Genomic DNA, 14784 nt, shown 5'->3' on the forward strand with positions numbered 1-14784 from the left:
TAAGTCACATGTAATCAGAAAATGTTCAGAGATTCAAGTTTAAGCTGTGACTTTTTAACCCCAACAGACACAAAGAATGAAACGACTGTAAGCAAGACATGCAACTATTATCACAATTATGCAATTTCTGATGTTACGTTACAGTAAAGCACGCAGAATAGATAGTTTAGTACATTTATCCTCAATATGAATATTTATCAATGCGCAAATATTTAAGCACTTTTGCGCGAATAAATTTGATGTTTAGACTTTTTTTAAAGCGATTAGCGGTGGATCATTACTAATTTACTAACTAACATTTACAAAAAAGGTTCCTTACCAACCGCGGTTAGGAGCAGGTAATCCAAGAAGTTTGTGTACACAACTATTGCCAAGAGAGCTCGAGATTTTAACGCAAGTAGCCACATGTTGTCTGTTCAACAGGCAAGATAATTCCTATCAATTTTTCGAAAAATGTGCCGATTCTGAAATGAAAACTTTATTTTGTAGATTTGTTCATTGAAATTTAAGGAAATTATCGTACATTTTTAATTAAAAGCAGCCTGTTAAGAATTTTGTAATGAATCCCATTAGTCATACATATTTGTTCAATAAATTTTATAAATTAAATTTCTTTTTTTCATTTCTGTAGTCTGAATAGAAACATGAGATTTTAACCTAAAATATATATACGAAATTATACCTTTTAATTCCAGTGCGAGAAAAAAGAACAGCAGAAAATGTCGTCTACGGTGCGGGCTTAAGACAGAACTGTCGCGAATAACTAAATTACTCTCCATTGACAGCTTTCTGAAAGATTTCTAAAATACTTGAGCTGAAGAAAAGTGTCTCGTTAAATCTATCAATTTATCCTGCCAAGTGCTTAATGTAAAATATCTAGACACTATGGGATATCTTGGGAAATTTGCCATTTCCTCAGACAATGTCCATGATTTTCAATTATAATGATTAACCAAGCTTGAAATGGTTTCTCTCAGTTATTACTTTCACGTCTACTGTACGAATATGATGAAGCACCTCATTTGTTATATCTTGCTTTAACGATAGATATTTCTTATTTATTCCCTGTAAACTATTTAGAACAGCCAAGATCACGAAAGGCATCCCATTTAAAGCAAAATTCAACTTTTTATTTTGTTAGTCTAAGAGCTGTTTTCGTATCCTTCGGCAGAGACGTTGATACATGCCTCATAGCAGACGTTGAAATAATATAAATATAAAAATGTATTTCATGCCAATCTTTCTTTTCACTGCGGGGAGACATATAAACTGGTGTTTTTTTTTTTTTCAAATTGATTTTCGTACAGCTATTTCGTGTCTTTAGGCAGAGACTTTTTAACATACATCAACAGATAAAATTGATTAAAATAATATGTAATGAACATTTTCATATCAACTGAAGGTCAAATTCTTATACAGGTTAAGACAACATCTGTTTGTCATTTAAATATGTTAAACATATGAGTACCCAGTCCAATTACAAATTACACAAGGGGTACTACTGTAACCGTTAAGTCGAGGGTTGGGGTGGGTGGGGAGAGGGGATGGAGGAGTGGGGGTAAGAGTGGGCAATTTCCTCTGGTAAAACTTCATTAGAAACTAACAAATTTATCATAACTATTAAAATCTAACTGTTTTTTTTGTCTAAAACTTGATTAATAATACTAATATAAGTACCATGTCATTCCGGAAGGCGAAAAGACGATGTTTGGCGGGCTACGTGCGGCGGGGCGACATTCGGCTGGACGCCGTTTGCCGTGGCATCGTTCGGTGGTGTGACGTTTGTCGGGGCTACGTTCGGCGTGGCGACATTCGGTGGGGTGACGTTTGTCGGGGCAACTTTCGGATGAGCGACCTTTGTCGGGGCGTTATTCGGCAGGGCGATGATCGGCAGGGCCACGTTCGGCAGGGCTGCATTCGGCCGGGCGCCATAACGACGTTTGTCGTTCTGTAGCTGCGACAGAACGAAATAACGAAATGGTGCAAATCAGCTACCATGTGCAAGTGGTTTTATAGTAACTTATTTTCAGCCGCTGTGTACGGGTATATATTTATACATACCCAAAGTACAATGCTAGATTGTTGTACGGGTCGCTACGTTCTTTGATCGTGACTTTTCCAACTGGACTTTTGTCCTCGTTTTTGTTGAAATTACATGCGAGAAATGTGGAATTTTCCTCGCAAAGCATTCTCTAATTATAGCAGTTTGCCATTAATTGACTTATCAAATAATGTAGCTGAAAGGTATATAAAGCAGGCCAATTATATGACTTGACAGAAGAAACCCTACAATTTTAACTTTATCTAGGATATTGCCAGAATTATTAGCAAACCAAAATAATGTCTAATTCTAAATTTCAGACTTAATATTCTGATTGATACGGATCTGCAAATAAATTTGATAAATAGTCTGTAACCGTATTAAGTCCTGTAGAAATCGCTTTAAATGTCGATTACGACTTGATTGCTATATTAAGAGAAAAAAAGTGCAGTTCTTAGTTATCATTCCTTACCTATATAAGTCACATTTTGTAACTATTTCTATGTTAGTCTTGCCATTCGTATTTTGCTTTACATATATATAGTAAAAACGAAAAAAACAACAACAAACACTCTTAAAGATTCTATAAACAGGCAAAGTAAATGTAACAACCACTTTGAACGTGACCGCTATGACCCGGAAGTAGTTTATGAACTCACATTAACTCCAAAATACAGTTATTGCCTTTTGGAGAGATCGATAAAACCCAAAATTGATGGCACGTAAAAGGCAAGAATATTTTCCCAACTACTAATAAACTTTGATAATGTGGCAGTTGACCTCAATACAATCGACACTGTTTGCTTTCCAATACAGGTAAATCCAATATTTGCTTTACAATGGATCTATGACGGATTATCTTTGAACACCCCTGGACTTATTGGACTCAACTTCCACATTATCAAAGCTTATTAGTATTTGTAGCGGTTGGTCGGTCTTTTTGCCAGTGTTTTGGTCTGGTGTGCGAGGTCACTTTGTTATGATGTCAACTGTTATGAGGTCAATACGTGGCATTGGCTCCGCCTTCGAGTCAGTAGGACGTTTTTTATCATTCCTTATGTGACTATATTTAGACAAATAAAATGCATATATAAATTTAATAATAATTTTATATGAAAGACAGAGTCCTTCAAGGTTAAGATAAAAGAAAATAGCAAAATGCCTGCAGACAATCTTTTATCAATTCTATAATACATAAACTTTCGCACTGAAATTCCGTTCAAATGATCTACCTCGACCTTGATCATGAATAATCCGATTTGAACATTACACAAAAAGGGCGGATCTTCCTCAATTTCTTTATTCATTCAGTGTAGACATTCATTAGGTACACAAGTGTTCATTTCTATTTACAAGTCTGCTCTATATAATGTGCTATATTTATGTGTATGTGAAAATGGTTTTGTATTTGTTAGAAGTAGTTATTGAAAAAAAATTGTATGTTGTGTATAAAATGCAAAAAGTTTTACGCTTTTTAAATAAAGAATCTATAATTGGTATCCTTATTAATATGTGTAATCCTTATTAATCCTTATTAATATATACTGTGAAATTATTTAAAATCGATGGCACAAATTTTGAAGGTTTGTTTTGATTTTTTTTTTGCGTTTAACGCCGTTTTTCAACAGTATTTCAGTTATGTAACGTTTATGTAAAGTTAACATAACCAGTGTTCCTGGATTCTGTACCAGTACAAACCTGTTCTCCGCAAGTAACTGCCAACTTCCCCACATGAATCAGAGTTGGAGGAAGAATGATTTCAGACACAATGTCTTTTATTAAATCGTCACGGAGAACATTAGCCTCGCCCAGGGCTCGAACACACGGCCCCGAGATCCATAGGTATGCGCTCTCCCTATTGAGCTAAGCGGACGGGCTGAAATTTTAAGGGGATTTGAATTCGTGGATCATCCCAACCACAAAATCCACGAAGATTAACCCCCTAAAAAATATAATGATTTCACAGTAGTGATTGAACTGTCCGTCCGTCCGTCCGTACGAACCACATTGTCTACAGCCCGCATTTATGATTCGATTTAGTTCATACTAACACTAAACAGTCCTTCTGGCAAGACCTACAAACTGACTAATATCTAGATTACCATGACCAAAATATGACCTTCACCTTCAAATGTAAAACCCCTAACAAACAACAGTTTTAGTCCTACAGTCCGCATCAACGACCCAGTTTAGTTTAATATACTCACACTCAACAAACATTTTGGAAAAAAAGCACAAACTGACCTTTATAATAGATGACATTGACCTTCATCCGTCCGTCAAAACAATATTGCCTACAGCTCACAATGTTGACCCAATTTAGCTCATACCCACACTCTCTAGACCTACACCTTACTAATGTATAAATGACCTTGAACATCAAATGACTTTCACCTTCAAATTTAAAATCTTAATAAACAACAGTTTTGGTACTATAACCCAAATAGTTGAACCAATCGTGCTCACATTAAACAAACTATGTTTCATGACCTACAAACTGGCCTATATATAGATGACATTGACATTTATATGATATTGAAACTTAAAAACAACATTTTTGTCATACACTTAGGGACATAATTTTGCGTTTTAAAAATGCAGCTCCTTGTTATTATTATTAGTATATTATTATCTTATTCATTTTTTATTTACCTTTGAGGATAAAATAAGCTTGACTGAGTTTTGTATTCAATGTTTATCGTTCTTTTAATGTTTCGCGTAAATTCGAAATATGCCATTTGTAAAAGTACATGTAACGTGAGTCGCATTATTTGTTAGTAAACATCTGGTTTCAAACTGCATGTTTTCTTATTATAAAAAATAAGCAACAGAATTCTTATTGTTACTGATTATTAATTCAGTAGATAGGTTATAAGCTATACAAAGAAGATGGAATATAAAAATGCTGAGAATAATGTAGCGGTCAATATATATGCTGAGTATGAGCACAACTTGCATGTTTGAAGCCTTGTTCAGCTTTTGTCGCTATTGGTCCAGAAAAGGCTGTAAACAATTTGATTTGGGACGGATCAATGTGACGACCATGTATCTGCTATTTGTAGTCATCACCTCTTTATTGACAAGTACGTATTTTTGGGTAATTTGTTAGTTATTTGGGAAATAACGTTGACTTTTAAAATTGGATAATCCAATTTTATGTCTGTTATACATGCTTAGACCTCTGATATGCACGTAGCAATGCGAACAGTTGCATCAAATAGATGGACCAACCCTGCTGAAAAATGCATGTCCATTTTTGATATTGTAGTTATACTTTTGAAAAATAAACTTCTTCAGCAAACTGTGTAAATATTTTGCTATAATTTTACTACCGTAGAATTAGGTATTAGTTTAAACAGAGGTAAGAACCAGGGCTGTTTTAATGATTGTCTTCCGGGCTGTTTCATCGGGCCCTTAATGTTGTTGTGTGTATGTGTGTGTGTGTGTGTGTGTGTATGTGTGTGTTCGCGCGAACATGTGCATCTGTGTTGGTCTTGTGCGCGTCCATGCATGCACTGCAGTACATTGCAATTTGACGAGGATGCGTTCTTATAGCAGGTATGATCCTCTTGGAACGTCATCCTTGGTTTCTGTATCAAAAATTGGCAGTTACTTGCGGAGAACAGGACTCAATACAAACAAACAAACACAATTGCACACGATGAAATATAGTATCCAAGCTTATTGACGTGATTTTAGAGGAGTATGGATCAATTTCAATTATGTCATTAAAGAAACACAAGATCATTGCCTACTCCGATGCATGATGGATATTTATAATGCTTACTCTCACTCTTACTCAGAGCGACTGAGCTGTGACTTTTAGACCAGGTAACATAATTGAAGGAGATGCTTTATTACGGGATGTAACTCCTGTCCCTCATCTCCGTTCATGTATGACTTCCGCTGTCAAAACTCGATAATTTTGTACTGGAGTGTGGTACTGTAGGGAGTATTTGCTCTCAGTAAAAGAAATAAATACGTTAGGCATCAACCAGATTGTAAGTTTGTATGATGTATGCTGTAAAAGTTGTTCCGGCGGCTGATTAGTTTGCTAAGCCAACTTAAAGCAACAAACATATATGGGCCTGGATTTGCAAAAATAAACAGAAACAATGCACCTACATGTACTTCAAATACATTTAAACTGCAAATGTCAGGCCAAAACCTTTGCAGTCAGTTATGGAACATGGACGTAATATACTGCCTGATTTGTATTGATTTAAAATCAATTAAAATTCTATAACATCAGGATTATATCATCATTTTGCTAGTAATTAATGTCACTCAAAGCATGATATTCTATAATAATTTATGTGTTCCATCTTTGTTTGGTTGTGAATTTGGTGGTCTGCTTGGAGTAGTCGAAATTATCGTATGTCGCCTTTTCTGAGAATCCAAATCGTTACTGTTTTAATGTATAATCTGGCCAACTAATTTATCCCCCGCCAAAGGCGAAGGGGATATTAGAAATGCTTCCCGTCCGTCCGTGCGTGCGTGCGTCCGTCTGTCCGCAACGATTATCAGGCTTTGACCGGAGCATAACTTCAAAAGTACTGGAGGGATTTTCTTCAAACTTCATACACTGATAGAACACATTGGGAGAAAGTGCAGTGTGCAAGAACAATAACTCTACCTTTCCTATTTTTTGAGTTATTCCCCTTTACCTTATTTTCTTAAAAAAAATTGTCCGGAGCATAACTCCAAAAGTACTGGAGGGATTTTCTTCAAACTTTATACACTGACAGAACACATTGGGAGAAAGTGAAGTGTGCAAGAACAATAACTCTACCTTGCCTATTTTTTTAGTTATTCCCCTTCATCATATTTTCTTAAAAAAATTTGTCCGGAGCATATCTTCTTCATGTATGGAGGGATTTTGATATATCTTGGCACAAATGTTCACCACCACGAGGCGGAGTGTCCTGCGCAAGAACAAGGTCCCTAGGTCTAAGGTCAAGGTCACACTTAGAGGCCAAAGGTCAGATACAAGAATGATTTTGTCCAAAGCATTTCTTCTTCATGCATGGAGGGATTTTGATATCACTTGGCACAATTATACACCATCATGAGACAAAGTGTCATGCGCAGTTCCCTTCTTTAGAATTACTTCCCTTTGTTGTTACTTTAAATAGCTTTTATTGTAACTTTTTCATTACTAGTCGTAGGGAAAAATCAAGACCACTTTTCTGTAGTACACACATGCATGCTACATACAATTTTGAGGTGTATTTTGACCAATCTCTACCTGGTAAAGATTTTTGTGTGGACTTACAATTTTTTTTTTTATTTTTTTTTTAAAGATTAACTTCCCTTAGTTGTTACTATAAATAACTTATATTGTAACATTTTTATAATTGACCGTAGGGAAAAAAACAAGACCACTTTTCTGTGGTACAACATAGATGTTACTTTCCAATTTTAAGTGTATTTTAAGGTATCTCTACCTGGTAAGGAGTTTTTTTGTGGACTTAGAAAAATAAAATACCAACAATGATTACTAAACAACCACAAAAGTAAAATTCCATTTGCAAATACAGCTGCTAGAGTAAAGAAATTTGCTGTGACGGGCGTATATTGTGACATTCTGGCACTCTTGTTCACTGTTAGCTTTCCATTCCTTCTTTTTACAGTAGCCATATAGAAAAACATCATAGCTATACTGTTCATGAAAATTAATAAAATTTAGCAGTAAACCACCTCACCACTGACTTATTCTTTCTTCCACATCTTTAAAACCCCTGATGCGGACCACAACTAAACGGTTCTTCAAAGCTTTCCCCAAAATTAATACTTTCAGACACTAACTTGCCAGGAACTTTAGCCTTCAATTATAATATGCCCGGCGGGGGCATTAGCCATGTCTAACATGGCTCTTGTTTACTCTTAGGTTTTAAGCGCAAATAGTTTACAAGAAATGGAATACTAATGTTAAGAAGATATTGAGCAAATTGCATATTAATAAATATTATTCTGAAACAGAAATAACTTTCAGTCTTCAAATTGACAAGTCAAAAGAAAAGGAAGTGGATTTACAGATTGTGCAATGGTAACTACATTCTGGATATGAAATAAGACTCTTCACAGACAACAGGGGTTTCAATTTCGTATTTATGTAGATACACATATGGTTGATATTTATTTGTTTTCCGGTCCCCGCGGTCCAACAAATTCGGAATGTCCTGTATAGGACAGGACATCGTCGTACATACCTAGTGATGTCTTGTTACGCTACTCTAAATCTAAAGTAGAGTACCGTATTACTAACAAGATGCTAGAGTATCTGGCGAGGTATACACTCATAACTTTCCGGCTACTCTTGAGTAGTGACGTCATATTTGTCCGCCGAACAATTTTACTACACGTTGTAAATATACAGCAATACTATTTTTAAATGCCGTTAAACTAATAATAAAGGTTTTTAGATAAAATAAACCACTAAAACAGACATCAGACATATAAACGGGAAGTAACTGTTATGTAACTTCTAGAGTTACATAGCGTAGTTCTCACCCTTTTACATTTATGTCTCTGCTACTCTGAGCGAACGCGTGCATTGTATACATCAGGAAACCAGTTTCAACGTATGTTTTCAGTCAGATCTAAAAGAGACATTGAAACTTTTTCACCACTATCGTTTCAAATTTTCAAATACAGTAAATCCTCTCACCACAGATGCTTAAAAGCATTGACAAAACTAGGACAAAACTAAGGAACATATAGGATGCCTACAAGTTCATTTTATACATCGTTCATAGCATATTGAAAGCTGTTACGGGCATTTGGCAAGATGTTATTTACATTCATGAAGTTGTTCCGTTCGACTTGAAGTTGTTCTGTATATTTTGAAATTTGTTTTTGTGTATTTTACAGGAAGTTCTGTGCATTTACATTTAAAAAGTTCTTCCGTTCGATTTGTGTGTGTGTGTGTGTGTGTGTGTGTGTGTGTTTATTTTTGTTTGTTTTTAGGTGGTACATCTTACATGTTATTCCTTTCATTGTCAAAGTTGGTCTGTGTCTTACTGTGTAACTTTATAAATTGTTGTATTCACTTTCAGGTAGTTCTGTGTATTTTGTAAATTATTCTGTATGTTTCACATAGTGTCAGAAGCAGTGTTTCGTGCATTTTATAAGCTATTTTGTTCATTCATTGTTCTGTTCAGTGACTTTTATAACTTGTTTAATAGAGGAAACATGCTGTTATCTGAATTTTACAAATTATTCTGTGTTTGCGAACAGTTCTGTACAGCTTGTAAGCTCCTATGCACAGTTTAAAAGTGTTTGCACTATTAAAGTTGTTGCGAAGTGACAACAAGTAGTTTTGTGCATTTCACATGTTGTTATGAGCATTATTATGCACAATCCAGAAGTTGTTGCGAACTACATTCGATTTGTGGGAACATAGCCGATTTCATGTATCAGTGTCAGGACAGGAAAATAGCGTCTGCTATAACTGATAACTAGATAAGTTTCCTCTCCTGGAAAATTTATATTGTTTAAACTATCATCAAGCAGGGCAATGTTAAAAAGTGTTTTAATTATTTGTATTATTTGTACTCTATGAAAAACAAGCAATTCAGTATAAACATATATAATGAGCTTCCAAATCAGGAATTTAACTTTCCAATTCGGGAAATTTAACATTAAGTAATTTAGTGTAAATAAAATTCATATTAGGATATCTAAAAGAAATTAACGGTAAAACTTTAGATATATTTCTAAAGTTTACAATGGTGCATTTCATATAATGATAGCATGCATATTCTTAGGCATTGGCATTGGAAAGATTCAAGTAAAAAACGATGATTTTACTTCCCGAACAGGAAACAAGTTACTATATTTCGCATCAAGTTTCCCGTTTAAGGAAGTAAGGAAAACCCAGTGGTTGACTTCCCGGGAAGTTTCCCCTACTGATCAAGTGAGCAGTTTTTGAGATAACGTCTGGGAAAATGTCACTGCACATGTCGAGATTTTTTCTAAAACTTATTAATAAGGGGAACATGATGACCCTAGATCGCTGATCTGAGTTTTAAAGAAGACTTTACCAATTTTGGTAATGGGCGAACTAAGCATCATTTGATGAAATTGTCGGACGAACCACGTTTTAACGAAATCAAAATAGTTTGATGGAATTTGGTACAGGGTCACCCAAAGAACACTTGTTTTGAAATCGGGCAGAAATTTCTGAGGAGAAAATTTTCCAAACAGCTATATAGAAAAAAAACTAGCCCTGTCATCTGGTGGCCATTTAATTTAACAATTCAGCAAGACTTGGGGGATTTGGGTAGAGAGTCACCCAAAGAACGTAGCTGTGAAACCTTTTGTAAATTGTGGCAGCGGTTTCTGGGAAGAAGTTGTTAGTTTTTCGTTTTAGATGCCGCGACACCACAATTTTGCATGGATGACCTATTTTTTAAGGAATATGTATTCTGTACTTCACTATTTCACACTTCTTTCAAAGTAAGTGATATCGAAGCTCACGATTTCACACTTCAGCACTTTAGGCTCTCTAAAATTTCATAAATTTTGCAAGCGTGATGTCCATGATTCCATACGTCACGATTTCACGTTAACTGATATTTCAAATAATCTTAAGTTACTTATTGATAAAAGGCCTAAATAAACTAAAGGAACCAGCGTGGGAGCCATCTGGTCTAGTCGCGTAATGGCTGCCAGGTATTTGAACACTAATTTTTCACTTGGCATGGCAACAGAGGTCTAAATTAAGGCTATTTTCTGTTTAAATTTCATTGTGGATGTATTGTTGACATTTTGGTAGGAAAAATGGGAGAGCAGGTTGTATTTGGTGAAGTCAAGCTCAATTTTAGTATGAGTAGTACTTCCAGGTCACAGCAGTGTGATTTTGATGTCAGTTTACAGTAAGCAAATGTGACCAGAGAAATCTCTCTTAGAAGATACATGACCCCTACTTTTCTCTTCATTTTATATCAGTTTTATCATAACTCTTTAAAATGAGGTAAGGATTTGTTCTCTGAAATGGGTCTAGCTATGTTTGGTAGCTCTTTGAAAAAGGTCAGTTTTATATAGAATATATAGGGAAAACTATTTAGGCTATTGTGACCTAAAATCGAGAGTTAATGAGTTCATATCACAACAAAGTTAAGTAAAAGTATTACTTGTTAAAATGTTGAAATAGATATCCCCTCGGTTTTAAAAAGTATAAAATATTGCAACCAGAAACTGTTTTAAACAACTCTTTCATTTCAAAGAATGTTATACGTTGAGGAGGGAAGTTTGCGCAGTCAGTTAAAATATGATTAATAGTAAGTGGTCCTTGACATGGTATACCTTCATATTGATCTGTCTTCTGAAGATATGGATGAGTCAGACAGGTGCTAGGGGTGTAAGGACTGTTGCACAATTCATTACCTCTTATGAATAGACTCGATTAAATTGAGTCTGCTACTTTTTTCTAGGTTGCTTTCTATGACTTATGAATTTTATAAGCTATCAAACGAGCTGTCTTTAAGAGCCTTGTCGCGGCTGTAAAAATCTCTTTGTACTTAGACTCAGTAGTGATATATTTTCTGGTCTTTTCAAATAGTAGAGTACATTCAATTTTACTATATCAGAATTCATTAGGAGCGTGTGGTGTGTTGCACATCTTATTACTTCTCGTGAACAGACTCTATCAAACTGAGTCTACTATTATTTTGCTTAGTTGCCTTCTATGCTTCCAAATGAGCTTCCTGTAGACTTTATTAACTATCAAAACAGCAGTCGTTATGTGCAATTTGGCAGCTGTAAAAAGTCTCTCCTTTCTTGGACTTGGGGTTGCTATAATTTCAGGTCCTTTCTCATCGTTGGGTACGTTCAGTTAAAATAGAATTCCGCTTAAGGCGGTGCAAGTAGGCTTCAGGAAGTTGCACATTCAGATTCAATCAAATCGGTCTATTATTTTGATCGGTTGGTTTTCCTACTTCCAATGGATCTTCTAAAAGATTTCATTTTAATCCAATAAAATATCATAAACATTTTAAAGATAGTGTATAAACCCTGAGGGTATATTTTTAATGAAAGTAGTTTCTTTATTTCGGTTATGAATCGATTGCAAAAGAGAAAGTCGGTCGGAAAAGAATAAACATGTTTTCTCGGTGAAATATAGTATATTTCAATATACAATTAAGTGCCTTAGCTGGAAATGTTGCTGCATCATTTGGTACGCGTAATTTTGATTGATTTTGGTGGCCTTTTATCTCGTTTTGAACCATCGGTATGAATAGGATTTTTTTATAATTATGCTGATTTGATCTCACTATATTTGGATTTAGATACTACAGGATTCGTTTCAGATTTTTAATCATAGTTTTTATAAGAGTAAGACATGTTGGGGAGGTTAACACTATGGTGGTGTATCCGAGAGTGATTATTAATATGTTTTCGAATCCAATAGTTAGTTCACGCGTAGAAGATTGATTGCGGAAAACTTAAGTTTTGATTTGTTTAGCACTTTTCTCGTACGAATGTGAGAATCTGGTTTTAAAATTAAAACTTACTTTTTCAAATTTCTCCAGAAATATATAGACACATCATTTCCAAGTTAAATACTGTTTCCCATCTAACCCGAAAGTTCTTAATTTCGTCAATCATTAATTGATCTAACAAACTCGTGCTTTTCATAGAGTATCTAGGCATGAAGTCTGTAGATGGAAGAAAACGGGTGTTAAAGAGAAAACATTACGAAATGACCGTCTCCCGATTAAAAAATCATCTACTTAAAAAAATTAGGGAATACATGCAATCAAAAACATAACTATATGAGCTTCACTTTGCTTGGTTCTCCCGTGGTTAAAGAAAATAGTCAAGAAAACAAAGTCGTAACTTTCACTGTGTTCCCGTCCGCCAACTTTGTTATCTTTACCAGAAATGTTATACCGGATCTCCATCACGGTAGTAAACTCAAAACTTAAAATAAAGAGAAAAGTAACTTCTTTACGACCCTTTTAAATGAAAATTTAGGCGGTAAAAAGGGGGCGGGAGAGAATTCTTTCACCTTCTTGTACATTTTTTTCGCAGTGGATTCGGACAACTACATTTCCTAAATTTCTTTTGAGAAATAAAGAGACCAAAACACGTTCGTGTACACAACATTGCTCCCCAAATAATTTCTTTTTCCATAGAAATTGGTATAAAATTAAGTAGAAACTCTACATGCTTTATCTTTTTTACAGAAATTCTAAATCATTGATGAATTATGGTCAAATGTGTTTGATATAAAGCTAAATTATCTGACTGGCTTCATCAAAATAAGCCTCATGACCCCACTCATATGTACCTCTTAAGTGAAGTTTTAATTTTGATTTGCTAAAATGACCATGGTGGTCTGTGTGTGACAGAAGCTGAATATCGAAAGAACAGTTTGGTCATAAATTAATCACACTTTTAACAATTAATATTCCATTAAGAATATTAGTTAATGTCCTTATGTTAATTAAAACTGACAAGCGTCCCCAACATTCTATTTCACTATTTTCGTCAAGTGATCTTCACTGAAGTGGCTTTAGAAAGCGAACGACTCTTAAGTTAGCTGTGCGGGCATTGCGACAATAGGTTGAAATTTAGTTTCAATCAAAATCGAATATAGTTAAGAGAGAAGGCAGCCTGTCTGTCGCTTTACGGAGCACAGTCAAAGTCCCGTAAATTGTGATGTATATATTATGTTTCTTCTGTGGTTTGGATGAAGATTGTAATTAATATTACTTGTGAGAATATAGTAACTGAATGAATGATTATTGTCCATTTGGTGTAGCTCCTGGTTGAAAGGAAGAAACAATTCTTAGTTTACAACAAGAATACCACTATTAATGGCATTTACACGAAATGTACTTTCATACACTGCGAAAACATATCTTTTTACGTTTACTGCCTAATGTCTACAACTGAATGCTGAGTACGTTTATACAGTATTTCTCCTGTCCATCAACATTTTTCTCGATAGTATGAAGTAAATAAGTGCTTTTAGTTAAAGTAATTTATACAGACTAAATACTGGTTTGCAGTTACTCATGTAGTGTGACATAGTAAATCTGGAATAGTTCTGTCTTGATTAACATGTGAGAAACACTTGAAATATATGATAGGTTTACATAACAAATATTAGAATAAAACAGTATACTTATGAAGTCTTCTTTAGATCAAGTCATGTCTTTAATTAGAATAGATAATACGTTCCCTCTCAGAAAATCGGTTCAAATAGAATATACAGAAAGCGATAGACTAGCTCATAGACTATGATATATAAGAAAATACTATTGGCAAAATCCGAGTAATTTTTTTTGCAATTATTAAAAAGTGAAAACGCAACAGAAATCCGAAATCTCTCGATATACATCTATAAAGCTTTTCAAAAAGGTAGTCGAATGAATATTGTTAGAAACAACATGGATACTTACACCTAGAATCTTTTATTAAAGACCCTTGTTGTTGTCAAAATATAATCTCTTCTGTTTTTTGTCATATTGTATTGTATTGTGAAAGGCAAAACATTTTCATGTTATTTTGTCTCTCCCACAAAAGCAATTTCTGCATTTTTGAAACTAAATGATTTTGGAGTTTGAATTTACAGGGTATTAAATAGGAAATGTCTTGCCATCTTGCCACGATTTTTGATTTTTAGATAAACTGAATACATGTATTTATCATGCTATGTTCATAGATCTTATAAGATTTAATGCATAATAAAGATTCTTCTTCTTCTTCTATATTTGTTTGATTCAAAGTAG

The sequence above is a fragment of the Mercenaria mercenaria genome, chromosome 9 (genome assembly GCF_021730395.1).
Source record: "Mercenaria mercenaria strain notata chromosome 9, MADL_Memer_1, whole genome shotgun sequence".
Classification (NCBI taxonomy): Eukaryota; Metazoa; Mollusca; class Bivalvia; order Venerida; family Veneridae; genus Mercenaria; species Mercenaria mercenaria.